Raw genomic sequence first — 16,798 nt, 5'->3', positions numbered from 1 at the left:
GTTCGATTCCCAGTCAGGGCACATGCCCGGGGTTCAGGCTCAATCCAGTAGGATGCGTGCAGGAGGCAGCTGATGAATGATTCTCTCTCATCATTGATGTTTCTCTCTCTCCCTCTCTCTCTGAAATAAATAAAAACATATGTTATGAACCATGTATATTCTGGTTCCTAAAATAAGTAGGTGGAAAGGAAAGGGGTCTTGTCCTAGCAGCCCCCCCTCAATGCTTTGAGCTTCAGAGCTGGGTGCCAAAATGTACATAATGATCCATCATCCGGAAACTTCCATCGGCTGACAGCTCCCATTGGCCTTCCAGGCGGGTGGAAAGCTCAGTAGCGGGAACTTCGTGATCTGTACGCTGTCTCGGCATCGCACTCGGTTCCAGTTAGAGTCAGGGGACTTTTTCTTCTTTTTCTGTGAAACGAGAAAGAGGGGGTCTGCAAGGCCAGGCTGGAGGGGAAATCTGTGATTACAGCTGCCTTCGCTCTCTGGGAACAATCCGGGGGATGACTCCCTAAGGCCCCCCTGTGCGTGGCTGTGGCGCCCCGAGCTTCCCCTCCCAACATCAGCCTGGGACTGCCTCTCTGTCCCCTGGGCCTGCCCAGGGCCTGTAGGTGATGCTGAATGGTGGCGGCTCAGGGGCGGTGAAACCCGCCCGGCTACAGCTGCAGGCGCCCAAGCTGACGGTCGAGAGCGGGAAGCCATGGGGCCTTGGCTTTCTCGGTGCCGACGCTCCGCTTGCCCGAGTGTTCCGGGTGTTCCCAATGAGCAAACGGAGACTCAGCAGCAGAGCTGAGGCCTGTTTCATTGATTAGCTTCTCCGTGCGCTTATTGATTGGCTTACCGGTGCTTTCATTTCTTCACTCACCAAGGCGTCGAGAACGGAGCGTTCATTGGGATTCCACCTCCTGCGTGCCCTCCGTCTGTACTAAGCGCCAAGGGTAAGTACCGTGGGCCTCCTGTCCTCAGGGGCCTTACCCGTGGGTGGGGGAGATGCAGGCAGGTACACAACCCACCCCTCCCTCTGGAGTGGAAATCCAAGCCTGGACGAGGCAGGAGGAAGAGATTCGGGTCTGCTGGGCCTTCTGGGTTAGGCCCTTAGCACTGTTTATTCTGAACAAGCCCCCCATGTTTTCCCCTCTGAATGTGTATGTGTTGGGGTGGGGGGACTCAGGCCCGAGACGCTGACGTTCACCTTCCAGAACTGTGCCTCCTTCGTGCATGGTGTCAGGAAAGTGTTCTGGGCGGGGAGGGGCGGAGGGGGAGGGAGAGGAGGGGGAGACGTAGAGTATTTTTGGTGGGGAGCCCAGCTCTCCACCCCAAATGGGGTCCTCATGCTGGGTCTTGCCAGGTCCCTGGGCTTGTCCAGCTGTCCCTGCCTTCTTGGCTCTGTCTTTACAACGGAGGTGATTCAGAACGCTTCCGTTTGTCATCTGGGCACTGGGAGATGTGACTTTCAATCTCCCCCCCCTCTCCTTCCTTCTCTCCCTTTTTTTTGGAGATCAGATTTCTTGAGGCATAATTTACAGATAATGAAATTATTCACTCCACGTCTCATACATTCCTATGAGTTTTGACAACCGCCTGCCATGTGTCCCTGCCACAGTCAGGATATAGAGCATTCCCATTGTGCTAAAAACTCCCCTGCGTGCCTGCAGGTGTGGCTCGGAGGTTGAGCATCGACCTATGAACCAGGAGGTCACAGGTTGATTCCAGGTCAGGGCACATGCCCAGGTTTCAGGCTCCATCCCCAGGGGGGGGGGCGTGCAGGAGGCAGCCGATCAATGATTCTTCTCATCATGGATGTTTCTATCTCTCTCTCCCTCTCCCTTCCTCTCTGAAATCAATAAAAAATATATATTAAAAAAATAAATCTATTAAAAAAGTGCCCCTTTGGAATCGGCCGGCCCCCTCCCCCCCACCGTAACCACAGATGGACCCGTTCTCTGAAGAGCGAGCCTCGCCTTTCCCAGATGGCCACACCAGTGGAATCATCTGTGTGTTGCCTTCTGCGCCTGGCTCCTTTCACCCAGCACAACACACACGCAGCTGTACTCGCATACCACCGTGTGTCTGTCCCTCCCTCAGCGGAGGGACATGTGGTCGTTCCCGGTTCAGGGCGATGGCATTGGAGCCGCACAGGCCTTTGTGGGGACCGTTCCTTCCTCTCGGGGAAGTGCCAGGTCTGCGCCGGCTGGGTCAGATGCTCAGTGTCTTTCGCCTGATGGTTCTCAGTGCAGGTGACCGTGACGCTCAGGGGACATTCACCGAGCCCGGGTCGCCTTGGTTGTCACACCTGGGGTGTGGGAGGGGATGCTGCTAAACCTCCTGCAGAGCACACGCGGGCCTACACGGGAACTCGGGCCGCACCCCGCAGAGCCGCGGGCCGGGGCGGCCCTGACCTTTTAGGAGACTGTCTTCCGAAGCGGCCGGGCCAGCGTTCGCTCTAGACCAGTGGTCGGCAAACTCATTAGTCAACAGAGCCAAACATCAACAGCACAGCGATTGACATTTCTTTTGAGAGCCGAAAACAGACTTCTGCGCATGGGCCACGAAGTTTCAGTCGCACTGTACGTGCGCGCCCGCACGTGGTATTTTGTGGGAGAGCCACACTCAAGGGGCCAGAGAGCCGCATGTGGCTCGCAAGCCGCAGTTTGCCCACCACTGCTCTAGTCCGTCTCTCTCTGTAACAGTGCCTCCTGTGGTCTGAATGGCAGTTCCCTCAGACCGGTGATGGGGAACAGCTTGTCATTCGCTTCCCGGCCATCCGTGTCCTCACTTTGGGGAAGTGTCTGTTCAGACCTTTTACCCTTTGTTAAGGAATGGCTTGTCTTCTTATTTTTCCCCGGGACAATCCTGTAAGGCAGTGTTGGTAATTCCCATTTCCTACGTGAGGAAACTGAGACTCTGAGCTGTCAAAGGACACGTGGCGGATTTCAGGGCGCTGGCTCCCTGTCCCCCTCCCACGCCCATCCCCCGGCCAGGCTGTTGGACGTCAGAATGTCAGAGGCCTTGCTCTGGGTCCTCACGGAGACTCAGCCACTTTTCCGTCTCTCCTGCCCTCGCTCCCTCCCTCCCTCTCCCCTTCCTTCCTGTGGCCCCCTCTGTCCCTCCTCCTCTCCTTCCCTTTCTTCGCAGGCAGACACGCTCTTGCTCGGGATGCGCACAGGAAGGCAGCCAGCGGTCTGAAGGAAACGAACCGCGTGCCTCTTGACAAACGCGGCCTCCTTAGCTCAGGGAAGAATTCAAGAGCAGAGCATTGGGGCTGTTCCTGGCCAGAACTCACGCTGAGACGTGGGGGGTGTTTGTGTTATTATTTTGACAGAGCCAAGAATTATTTGGATGAAAGATGGGTCCCCACTTGAGCGGCAATGCGGCCGCATGGCAAGACGGAGGGCCGGGTTCCTGCGGGCTCCCTGTACTAGACTCCAAATTAATAGCTCCGCTCCCGGCTCCCAAACTTGAGCTATTGGCTGTGTTTCCCTGGCTGTGACTTAATAACGGCAACCTGTGTTCCAAGGAGGCTCCCGCTCTGAATGAGCAACATAAAGCCGCTTTCCCTCTGCAGCGGGGACGCGTTGAGCAGAGCGAGCATCGAGCCTCAGCAACAGCAAAAGAGAGAGGGTGATTTGTGGGCTCCTGTGTGGCCAAGCGCCAGGGACCCCAGCTCTTCCCCTCACAGCCCACAACGCCAGGACACTCGGTGCCAATGGCCCTGGCCCCGCCTAAGGGGAACCAGGAAGGGGCACACGTGAAGGGTGGGGAGCTGAGTGGGGGGAGCTGAGTGTGTGGGGGGGAGCTGAGTGGGTGGGGAGCTGAGTGGGGGGGAGCTGAGTGGGTGGGGAGCTGAGTGGGGGGGAGCTGAGTGGGGGGAGCTAAGTGGGTGGGGAGCTGAGTGGGGGGAGCTGAGTGGGGGGAGCTGAGTGGGGGGGGAGCTGAGTGGGGGGGAGCTGAGTGGGGGGAGCAGTGGGGAGGGGGGCTGAGTGGGTGGATCACCGCACATCCCAAGACCCCAGGCTTCCTGGCTGCTCTCAAGTCCATTTCCAAAGGTGTTCGTGTGCTGGGGCCGCCTGCTGTCTGTTTCCTTCCTGACACCGGGAATGTGATGTCATTTCCAGTTCTCCACTTTTCATACATCAACCGGGTGTCCCACCATCAGTCCTGTCCTGACACTAACTCCCGGGGTTGGTGCAGATCCCTCAGGATGAGGGCTCAGCCCCACAAGACGGCCCCCCAACGTCAGACCTTGGTCGAAAGTCCCAGGGACCAAACAGCCATACATGTGGGGAGCCTCTTCTTGGGGTTCAGTAATTCACTCAGACACTCACAGACTTGGAAGACACGGTGCTCGCACTGACTGGTTTGTTATAAAGAGCACAACCCAGGGCAGCGGGAGAGGCTCACAGGACAGCCTCGGGGAGGACGGGAGCTCTGTGCCTCCTCCACCCTCCCAGCGCCTCCCAGTTCCCAGCCAGAAGCTCTCCAGTCTCGTGTGAATTTGTATAACTCGGTCTCCCTCCCTGGAGTTTGGGGACTGAGGCTGAAAGTTCCCACCCTCTGGTTCTGGTGCCAGGTGTGGGCTTTCTGTGACCAGCACCATCCTGAAGCTGCCTGCACCTCCCCCCCACCCCCACCCCACACACACCCAGTCACCTCATTCCTACCCGGGTGCTGGGGAATTGCCACAGTTGGAGGTGATGGCTGGGGAAAGGAGGCTGGGGGTCAGGAGTGACTTGGGGGAGGGGCATGATGGGGGGTGAACAGAGCTGGTGGGGCCTGTGGGGGGTAGCCCCAAAAGGGGAGGAGGAGGAGGAGGAGGAGGAGGAGGAGGAGGAGGAGGAGGAAAGAGACGGAGAGCAGGGCTGGGCAGAAGCTGGCATCAGTGGGCACCCGGCCAAGACCAGGAGCCAGGCTCAGCTGCAGCCAGACAGGCTCCCCGCTGCTTGTACCTGCTCCAGCAGGGCCCGAAGGTATGTGTGTTGGTGGGGGTGTGGGGGGTGTACCCAGCTTTGCCATGGCCCGAGGGAGGGGCGCCACCAGGCCCCGTGGCTACTGGAGGATGCAACCAAGAGAGCAGGATCCTGTGGGAGGGTGGGTGTGGGGGCAGGAGAGTTGGCCAGTCCACAATTTCTTTTTTTTTTTTTTTAATATATATTTTATTGGTTTTTTACAGAGAGGAAGAGAGAGGGATAGAGAGTTAGAAACATCGATGAGAGAGAAACATCCATCAGCTGCCTCTTGCACACCCCCTACTGGGGATGTGCCCGCAACCAAGGTACATGCCCTTGACCGGAATCGAACCTGGGACCCTTGAGTCCGCAGGCCGACGCTCTATCCACTGAGCCAAACCGGTTTCGGCAGCCAGTCCACAATTTCATTGATCCAGCTGCCATGAGAAGCAACGCGAGTTTGCTCCAGGGGTCCCCCCCCCACCTTGTAGCTGACCCCAGGAAAGAGACCAAGCCTGGGAACCAGGGCAGAAGGGCAAACAGGAGCCCTGCCCGCTCAGAGGCCAATCTGCCCCAGGCCCTGGGCTCTCAGTGTTCACAGATGCCCCGCCTCGAGCCTCCCCCAGACCCACGGCCCCTGGCGGACGGCTTGGAGGCTGGTAGCCCACTCCTCCGGGCCCCGGGTTGTCCTGCCAGCGCCCAGGGGAAGCAGGTGGACCAGGGCCCTACCCCGTGAGGGGCTGGGCTCTTGGGGAGCCAGCAATGAGGCTGCTCCCAGCACCCAGGTTCCTGGGAAACGAGGCTGCAGATGCTGTGACTCACGAGCTATTATTTTTAGTTTTGTGCCACAGAAGATGTGCAACAGCATGATCAATTTAAATGTCTTGCTATGAAAACGATGATGGATGGGGGCTGTGGGAAGGGAGAGGAAGCCAGACAGACATGGACAGAGACCAGGAGGAAGAAAAGAAGAAATACCCCAAGATGTTAGCAAGAGTTTCTTCTCCGTGGCAAGATGGGGAATAACCTTAAACTATCTCTATAAAAAATATGTGTATTATTCTTTTTATATAGTAAAAGGCTAATATGCGCCGAAACCGGTTTGGCTCAGTGGATAGAGCGTCGGCCTGTGGACTGAAAGGTCCCGGGTTCGATTCCGGTCAAGGGCATGTACCTTGGTTGCGGGCACATCCCCAGTGTGGGGTGTGCAGGAGGCAGCTGATCAATGTTTCTTTCTCATCGATGTTTCTAACTATCCCTCTCCCTTCCTCTCTGTAAAATATCAATAAAATACATTTAAAAAGAATAAAAGGCTAATATGCAAATTGTCCCCTCGGGAGTTCGACTGGGAGTTCGATGTGCGCTGACCACCAGTGGGCCGCACGGAATGAAGGAAGGCCCCGGCCGGCCCTGATCTCTGGCCAGGCCTAGGGACCCTCCCTGTGCACAAATTTCATGCACCAGGCCTCTAGTTTTTATAATAAGAGGATATATGGGGTGTCCCAAAAAAGGTATACACCCTTAACAGCTGATAGACCAATTGATATTTCTTTTCAGATTTAACCCATTGGAACTAATAACCATTCAGAGTGTGTATATATTTTTGGGGGGGATGCCCTGTGTGGGTTAAATGAATACATAAGGCATGGGAAGGCCTGAGAAATGCCTCTTGGGTCAGTGTTACCCAGGCTTAGTTACTAGCCTTGCTGCAAAAAAGACCATTCTTTCCCAGGGATTTCAAAGAAAATTCTGGAACCAAATGGGCCACACACACTTTCCTGAAACTCAACTGAGTGGTAGCCAGCTCCCAAGATAGTTCCCAATCTCTCTTGCCTCCTGGTGGTCCCCTCTCTCTGAATAGGGCTGATCTGTGTGACCGAGAGGAAATGGGGGACCTAACTTCCGAGACTCGATTATAAAGGAAGGCGTGGCTTCGCCTTGCTGGTCTTCCATCTCCCACCTCCCACTCTGGGTGAAGCCAGCCGCCATGTTATAAGGACTCTCAAGCAGCCGTGCAGAGGCCCTGGTTGAGAAGAGCTGAGGCCTCGCACCCGTAGCCGGCACCAGCGTGGCAGCCCCAGGGTGAACCTTATCACCCAGCTAAGCCAGCATCACCCAGGTACGCCATGCTCCAATTCCTGGCCCCTGGCAGAAATTGCACGAGATGATAATGTTTGTTGTTTTAAGCTGCTGAATGTGGGTAATTGGTTATGCAGCCAGAGGTAGCTAATCACAATTCCTGAAGACGCCAGCACAGAGAGAGACACCGTGGTGACACTGTTGCAGAATTTACCAGGCGACCGGGTGCTCAGAGGGTTCAGGGAAAACGCTTTATGTGCAGGTGTACTAGGACGGAGACTCAGGGGAGTCCTTCTCCAAAGTCTGAGCACCGAGTGCGGGGGGTCTCTCCCATGTGTCCCCTGGGTTTCTTCGTCTCCCCAAATATGGACCAGGCTTCCGGACTTTGCAGTCCCTCCGTGGGTTGGGGTGGGGGAAGTGAGATTACACCCAAAGGCCTGGCCTGGGTGTTGCCAGTGACCTCCCCTCTGGCTAAGCTGTTCAATTCTAGGTTCGAGGCCCTTGTAAACTGGGGGTATTTAGGAAAACAGATTATTGCCTAAGGAAGGGCCAGTGACTCAATCATAGGCTGACAAGAATGTGCACTAGGATACGGTTACTGGCGCAGATTCAGATCGCTAGCCACCCCCTCCCCACCAGGTTGCCCTCCATATTCCCCCTCAACACCAGGGCGATCATGGATTGTCACAGATCTCCGGAAATACAGGGTAATTTGGCCCAAACATGGTGGGGTATTAGTAAGGAAAAGAAATGGGAGCTTTTCAGAAAATGGCTCAGACTCACCCAGAGATTCCCGACCAGGGCATTTATTCTTCTTCTTCCATCTCTGCCCATGCAAGCTCATCTCTGACTGCACTGATGCATCAAAACCAGAGACCTCGGAACTCTCTCATCCCCAGAACTAATCATCCCAAATCACCAGGATCAGGTCCAAATAAAGAGCAAAGGCGGGATAAAAGGAAGAAGGGCAGGCCTTTGGGTTTCTCATCGTCCCTTCCCTGTTTATTAAAATACTTGTCCGTCGTGATGATGAATCTCGAACTCTAATGAGCCACCGCATTACGGTTGTTTATTACTCTGGCGCAAGATCTTCATTATTTGTTTGGGATGGAGCTGGGTCACAGATTTACTGCTCTCCTCATGAACGCTCTTAAATAATTTGATTTAAACTTTCAGAATGCAAATAACCCCAGATAGCCTCGTAAATGGAGATGTGAGGAGGCTTTTATTGTTAGAAAGGAAATCGTGAATAGGAAATCATGCTGATAACAGCACAATGGCTTCTGCATTTACAAAAGATAAAGGGGAAAGAGGCTGGAGGAAGGAGGAGGGGGAGGGAGAGGGAGTGGTAATAGATAAAAGTTTCACAATTTAATTAAAAAAAAATATTTTTTTTTGTTAATCCTCACCTGAGGATATTTTACATTGATTTTTTTTTTTTAGAGAGAGTGGAAGGGAGGGAGAGAGACAGAGAGGGATAGAGAGAAACATCCATGTGAGAGACACATTGATGGGTTGCCTCCCTCACGCCCCGAACAGGGATTGAGCCTGCAACTGAAGTACGTGCCTTTGATGGAAATCGAACCCAAGAGAGACCCTTCAGTCCGAGGGCCAACACTCTAACCACTGAGCCAAACCGCTGTTAACGAAAAAAACCATTGAAACCTGTAAAGAATTTAGTGAGTTTATTTGAGCCAAAATGTCGACATATGCCGGGAAGCAGAACCTCAATGAATTGAGATAATGCTCCGAGGAAATGGTGGGTTACATCTGTATTTATACATTGCTATTAAAGGAGGGACATAGGTTGGCTACATGAAATTCATTGGTGACGGATTAAGGAGGTGGGTTAAAGTCAAATGGTGGGAAACCCCTGGGATTGGATAAAAAGTAAAATGATGGACACATACCTAGGTGGGTACAGGAACAATTAACATGATAATGAAGGAATTTGAAGTATCTGTCCTGGCGCCCACCACATTTGGTTGTGCCCCAGGGGCTCCAGCAAAAGAAGGAAGTTACAAGTTACCCAGACATCTCACAGACATCTCACAGATATGTTATCTTAGAGGCAAAAAGGCAAATGGGCTCAGTAAGGAAGATCTAAGTTGACCTTTGTCAGGGAAGATATTGGCCTAGGACATGACTGCCCACTATAACCTGTTTGTAGTTAAATATTTAATTTTCAAACCATCCTTTGTGGTTATTTCAGGTCTCTGAGTTTGCAAGACTGCCACATAGGCCTCCCCTGAGCTTGTCAGGTTAGCATGTGGCTCCTTCCGTTCACACATTCCCCTTTTGGTCATAAATCAATCCAAAGGATGCATTGATGACCAACCTTTTGGTTGGATAATGGAGTCCCACGGTGCTAGGAAGGCTCATTCCTAGGATGTCTCAGTGTCAGCATGTCTTGCTGAACAGGTGGACCACTGGGGATAGGGCAAGACCATAACCTTAGATGGCATTTAAGGTCGAATTATATATTTTAAAAAAGCAGGTAAATGGGAGGCAGTCAGATCCTATATGTCCTTGTTAAAAAGTATTCTGGATCATTTCTAATTTTGAGCCACCATGATCCGAGTCTTTTTGCTGTTTGTCTTACATTCTGCTTTTCTGCATCTAATATAACATTTACATATTATGAACAAAAGTAACAATAGTAAACCAATAACACTGATTAGGAACAGAAAATGTCTAATACTAGACAAGAAAAAGTCTAAGGGGAACAAGCATCACAGCCAACTGAAAAACCCTTTACATGTATTATCATAATTTTTATTAAGCTAATTATATGTTTTCCTCCTTCATCCACTGTCATTCGTACCTTATGATATGTTTGGCCAAATGAATTAAGACTCCACTATTTCATTATCTAGAAGCTCTAATTTTCTTCTGGCCAATTAGTTCCCATAAAAATGGCCTCATGGGGAGGAGTTCAATTTCCCAATACATTGGTTTTTCAGTATCAATATTATCATAGGTTTTATGAACCTCAGGCAAAGTTATTTTGCCTATAATTTCAGTATTACACCATATTCCAGTATTATTTAAAGTAAACGTAGTGTTATTACAGTAAAAATCACTTATTATAACAGAAGAGTTTTTTAACCCTTCCCAGCAAAACGCCCCTTTTCCATATACTATATTGTTATTTGTTGGGGTAGATACAATAAGCCAGGACTGGGTGAATTCAGTATTCCATTTGGATTGAGGGCATAACCATTCACTTTTCCAATTTTCACAGACAGTGAGATGGGTTCACATTGTTTATTATTTTTAAATATGGCCCATCAACTTCCCATTGGAAGTATTCTAGTATTATAGAGGATAGTCCTTATGCCAGCCAGTTGAACTACTGGGAATTTTAAGCTTAGGATTTAACTCACACCTGGGCTTTTAAAAACACAATATCGTAGATCACATTTCCCATTTAAAATTTTCCAAATTCCTGGGGAACCATATGAGTCCCATTAAGTGTCTGGCGTGGGCTTCTGCAGCCATTATAGTTGGCCATTGTTGCATAGCCACTTCAGATTCCTTGCATTAACATAGACAATAGGCCCTGTTGAGTTAGGGCACAGGCATGTTCCCATTGTTGGGTTTGTGCATAAGTTTTTAGAGTCTGTTCTATCCATGAAACTAAGGCTTTATTGTCTTTCCATGCTGCTTCCCCCTGTTTTTCCTTCTTCCTGAAACAGCATTCCCTCTAGATGACCTATTTGAGATAAAAATCCTTTTCTAATGAATGATGTTCTTCATTAGCTGCAAGTTCAGCTTGTCCCAGGATACCAAGGCCAGCCCCTACTCCTCCAAGTATTCCCCTTTTGCTTCTTTTAGGGGGCCAATGTTGTTGGATCCACCAGAAATATTGTTGCCATTGGGTAGCTATGACTTGGGAGCAGTTAGGGTATACTGAGTGGAGCCAAAAATGTTGAGTTTCCCATGCCATAGTTAAATGGGTGAAGGAGACTCCCAAATGGGCTAGAGTTTGAGTATTTATAGGGCTCCTCAAACGTCCAGGACACAAGGACGGTGGGGTAATTATAAACATATCTACCCACCAAGTGATGTCAATAATTTCTGAAATGGGGACCCATTGATTTCTTTCTTATTTCACAGACATCCAGCCATAAGAGCATGGCTGGTGAGTCTGAGGACATGATATTCTATGACAGATAGCACAGGCTGCTGCAAGCCTTTGGCCATCATATCCAGGTGTTTTTCTTAGTTATTCATCACCCATCTCTATAGCCATACAATATTCATCCAGATTACATCCATATACAATTCTACCGGTGGAATTATCAGGGAGGTGTTCTTGGAGGTATTTGCCTAAGGTGGGTCCTTTATAATAGATAGAGCCAGAAAACAACAACAACAACCAAAGCTTATATTGATAGTAGGAGAAGACCAATGTGTGGCTAACAAGGCATTAATTTCACGATCATACCTGATAATCAGAACATCATTGTATACTAGGTGGGAAAGATTAGCAGGCATCCAAGTTAAATTTTTCATATCTAATAAGGGAGGAGGTCTGGGGAGGCAGATATTGTTTCCACTAGGGAACCATAAGGAGGATAATAATAATATGAAAATCATTTTATATACATTCAATCAATAACAATCAGTTGATATAAAACAAGGTTCAAGCAGTATCAGTTTGTGATCATACAGGCCTTGTTGATGTCATCTTGGGATAGCTGTCTGCCTCCGTGGTCGGCGACTTCTCGTCCTCGAAAGGTCCCAGCTGTTCCTTATCCTTGAAAAGTCTTTGATCTCCGATGCAGACGGAGATGGGGTCAGAGATGGGAGTAGACGTCCATTCATAGTCAAATGCCTTTTTTAAATGAGAAATGTGAATCCATGAGCTACCTCCTTTAAGTTTAGTTGCACATGGGTTAGTTAGTAATACCTGGTAAGGTCCCCTCCAATGAGGTTGGAGAGTCTTTTATTTGGTGTCTTTTCCAAGACAGCAAATCTCCTGGTTGTAAGCCATGATCTTTGAACCCTTCGTCTCCCGGGAGCGCACTGTGAAATGAATCTGTTACCAATTTGTTAGTTCCTACAATGCAGAATGTCTGCTCTTTACTTTTCCCTATATTCAGGAAACAAAAGATTTAAGTGTCAACAATATTTTAAATAGAATCATAAGAATAATTATCCTCAATTCATTTAGTCCCATAGTTGTTTTTGTTTATTTATTCCTTGAAGTTCTATAAATCTTCATCCAGTTCAAAATATGACCTGCTTAGAAGCCTGCAAGTTAGAGTAAATCCGAGTCCTTTTCATGGATTTTTCTAGACATATATACCTACAAATGCATCAGAATAAAGCAGTCCACAAATGACAAAAATTTAAAAGTAGCATGGTTAAAGATTTGATAAAAACCTTGCTTTTCTATAAAATATAACATTCCAAGACAACAACTTCTTGGTAAGTAATAATCCCTGTAAAATGACATAGAGAATAATATAAAATTTGTATAACTTTAGATTAAATTATAATTTCTACATATAAAGAATAATATGCAAGATTTTAAAATGAGGCACAAGGCTTATTGCAAGCAGTGTATTGAGCATTGAAAATAACACATAAACTCCCAATATGTGAAACGCAAATACCCAGAGTATCACTGGCAGACGCCCCCACAGGGAATCATGACTCTTGGCTTGCCGGTGTCCCTGACTGGACACATGCTACCCTCCTAAAGTTTCCTGTTTGAACTTGGCTCTGAGAATCTTTGCAAGTTTCTTTCTGAAGCAGAGTGCCTTAGCAACGCACGTGACCTGTCCTTGCTATTGATTGGAGCTCAGGCACACAGTCTTTCCTGATTGGCTAATTCAAAGGGAGGGGTTGGCCCTTGCTCTTTCAAGGGGAGCATCAACCCATGCGGCCAACATGGCGGCTGCCAAGTCACAGTCCAAAATGGAGGCTGTCTAAACTATTCTTAGACAGAAAAGATGATTTGTTTATTCTCACAACAAAGGAAAGAGCAAACCGAAATCCCTAAGAGATAAACAGCCACAATTATATTTCAGACAAACAGACAGAAATCTCACTAGCTGTTTTTGGAAGCTGAACCCTGAGAGGGAGAGCAAGAAGAGCCCCCAAGATTAAGAATTCTTGGCAGCTGCTGGGACGTTCTTGCAATCTCTCTCACGCTTTCAACCCCACCACACACAACTAGGCTTCCCCGAAGTGGGACTTGCCTTTTCTTTCAACAAATTAAACAACAACAAAGCGACACAAAAACATCAACACTGTTATTAGGCGCGCAGAAAACACACTAAGAATTTACACCAGAGAATGTCTAGCATTAAAATTACCAAAGCAGTGTCTTTGTCCCCGGTTTGGGAACTGCCCCTCTCTAGAATTTCAGTCCACTCCCAAAGGACTATTCAAAAATGGCTGTAGACATTTGTTAACTTCAGAATAGTTCTGAGACAGTCCCTGAAAATCTTTTTTATTAATTTCCATCTATAGGAAGAAAAAAATTTTTTTTCTTAGAAGCTTCTAGTTTCCAAATCAAGATACGCTTCCCATATACTCATTCACTTTAATTTCAGAGCCGGCATTTTTTTTTTTTAATTCCTGCATGCAAAATATTAACATAGGTACCCCAAACAAACTGCATTTTTTTTCTTTCTGGCCATTCCTCAGTTAATATGTTCTAGTTAAATTTTCTCATTTCTGGTAAGTACTTGCAAGTAAAGGCTTCTTATCAGGAGTATTAAATGAGGGCTGGGGTCTTGGGAGCTTCTAGCCTTGGAGGCACAATTTCCCATGTTAAATTTTTTTTATTTTTGGATATCTGTAGTCTGAGCAAACTTTAGATATGTTATGTAGTAGGTCAAATGTGGCCTCAGTTTCTCTCCCGGCTGTCTAAAACCACAAAAAAGAGTTTTTTGGGGCCCGGGCAGACCAAGCCTTTATGGTGGCCCCCTAGAAAAGCCATTTAGTTAATTACAGTCGGAACTTCCAGACGGGGCTCCTGCATTTCTGACACTTCCACAAAATTCTTAGTCACCTAAGAACACCTCAGAATTGGACTATTCTTTAAAAATAAAAAAGTGTTGCCCCTTTATCTTCGGAGCTGAATGAGTTCAGCTCATTTATACGGCGAAGGTTATTTTTGCTCAGACTCTCAGCAATTCCAATTGAAAAGCCAAAATCAAAACCAGCCACCCATTTTTCCTCCAGTCCTGCCTAAGCCTGGGTTCTGCCAACCCTTAACCTGGGGTTTTGTCAACCCTGGTTCCACCTCGAGGATTTTAAAACACAGCTCAAATAAAGTCAGAGACCCTCTACCAAAACAAGGGACGGTCCTGGATCCAAGAGAAAAACTCACCCAAATTCACCCAATGGGCGGAGAACCGGTGGGCTCAACGGGCCCTTTGCTGGATCCTAGCTCCAAGTCCAAGTCCAAAGGATGATCCCGGGTGAGTTTTCTTTGGAATCCTGCCGACTACGCCAAAAATGTTAACGAAAAAAACCATTGAAACCTGTAAAGAATTTAGTGAGTTTATTTGAGCCAAAATGTCGACATATGCCGGGAAGCAGAACCTCAATGAATTGAGATAATGCTCCGAGGAAATGGTGGGTTACATCTGTATTTATACATTGCTATTAAAGGAGGGACATAGGTTGGCTACATGAAATTCATTGGTGACGGATTAAGGAGGTGGGTTAAAGTCAAATGGTGGGAAACCCCTGGGATTGGATAAAAAGTAAAATGATGGACACATACTTAGGTGGGTACAGGAACAATTAACATGATAATGAAGGAATTTGAAGTATCTGTCCTGGCGCCCACCACATTTGGTTGTGCCCCAGGGGCTCCAGCAAAAGAAGGAAGTTACAAGTTACCCAGACATCTCACAGACATCTCACAGATATGTTATCTTAGAGGCAAAAAGGCAAATGGGCTCAGTAAGGAAGATCTAAGTTGACCTTTGTCAGGGAAGATATTGGCCTAGGACATGACTGCCCACTATAACCTGTTTGTAGTTAAATATTTAATTTTCAAACCATCCTTTGTGGTTATTTCAGGTCTCTGAGTTTGCTAGACTGCCACATAGGCCTCCCCTGAGCTTGTCAGGTTAGCATGTGGCTCCTTCCGTTCACACCGCCTAGGGCACAATTGAATTTTAAAATCTAAAAGACCGCCTTCCGGGCGAGGTTTGCGAGTGCAGCGGCCGTGCCAGGCCTTCACCGTGAGCGTCCCGGCCTTCACCGACATCCGTGAGCAAGGCCAGGCTGCTGCGCTTCGAGCTTCTCTCAAATCGAAAGGAGCAGAGATTTCAGAAGAGAACTCAGAAGGCGGACTTCATGCCGATTCAGCTCAAGTTACTGACGCCTGTGATGCACGACTGAAGGAGGATGATAAAGACGTCGAACGTGTGATGAACAGCGTGGAGGTGTCCCTCCTGTTGATCTGGGAGCCAGCAAAGCAAGGAGCCCTGATTGAAAACCTCTGTGAAAAGCTGGGCACATTTCGGGAAGGTGAACGCCCGTCTCTGAGGCTGCAGTTGCTAAGCAACCTTCTCCACGGGATGGATGAGAACACTCCTGTCAGACAGACAGTATATTGCAGCCTCATTAAAGTGGCAGCGTCTTGTGGGGCCATCCAGTATATTCCAACGGAGCTGGGTCAGGTTAGAAAACGGATTTCTGAGTGGAACCTTAACCACGGAGAAAACACACACCCTTTGAAGGCTGCTTTAGGAGGCACGTGTGGGTTGTAAGAAAAGCCATGCCCTTCGGAAGCCATGGTAGAATGCTAGGGAGTTACACGGAGGACAATGCCCGGGCGCGCGTTGAGCCCACAGGGGTAGGGTACGAGAACCGAAAGGTCCAACTGCATTTCTTTCCGACCATCTTCTGACTCGAAAACCGGTCAAGTTTTTGGACGGCGAGCTCAGTCATGATCTTTTAAGCATTTCTGTGAATGCTAAGTTGGCATCATGCGTCAAGTTTAATCAGGGTAATGAAGACTTCATGGATTCAGATTGGAGCTGACGGTGCCGAAGCGTTGGTTGTTGATGCCGTGGAAACAAAAGTGGGCAGACCCGGGGGAAAGGACCTGTGGGTCATGGCCCACGTGGGACATTGGGAACACAGCAACGGCGGCAACTGCATGGCACACTGAACGCCCGAAACAAACGTGAACGAAGCGGGAAACAGCCTTCTGAGTCTTTCTGACACCTGAGTTCTTATGCTATAAACATTTTTCTTTTGGAGAAACATCTAAACCAGGCGTCCTCAAACCACGGCCCGCGGGCCACATGCGGGTGTTTTTGCCGTTTTGCTTTTTTACTTCAAAATAAGATATGTGCCGTGTGCATAGGAATTTGTTCATAGTTTTTTTTTAAACTATAGTCCGGCCCTCCGACGGTCTGAGGGACAGTGAACTGGCCCCCTGTTTAAAAAGTTTGAGGACCCCTGATCTAAATGATAGTAAAACATGTTAAGCTGAAATTTGAAAAATAATAAAATAAAATACCGCCTTCCACTCAGGCCCCCTTAAAGTCTCAGTGGTCCTTGAGGTTTACATCCCATCTTTCTGGCCTGTCTCTGGGCTCTCTTCCCAGATGGCTCACAGATGATTTTTTAAAAATATTTTTTTTGATTTTTTTACAGAGAGGAAGGGAAAGGGATAGAGAGTTAGAAACATCGATCAGCTGCCTCCTGCACACTCCCTACAGGGGATGTGCCCGCAACCAAGGTACATGCCCTTGACCAGAATCGAACCCGGGACTCTTCAGTCCGCA

The 16,798-nt window shown here is 48.6% G+C and overlaps 1 pseudogene; it reads left to right on the top strand.

Annotated features, from left to right (window-relative positions):
- Positions 1–614: 614 nt before the first annotated feature.
- Positions 615–16,046, top strand: LOC103299173 (eukaryotic translation initiation factor 3 subunit M-like; annotated as a pseudogene).
- Positions 16,047–16,798: the final 752 nt, after the last annotated feature.

This window comes from Eptesicus fuscus, chromosome 6 (genome assembly GCF_027574615.1).
Source record: "Eptesicus fuscus isolate TK198812 chromosome 6, DD_ASM_mEF_20220401, whole genome shotgun sequence".
Classification (NCBI taxonomy): domain Eukaryota; kingdom Metazoa; phylum Chordata; class Mammalia; order Chiroptera; family Vespertilionidae; genus Eptesicus; species Eptesicus fuscus.
Note: the sequence above shows the minus strand (reverse complement) of the source record. Positions and strands in the feature narration are given on the sequence as shown.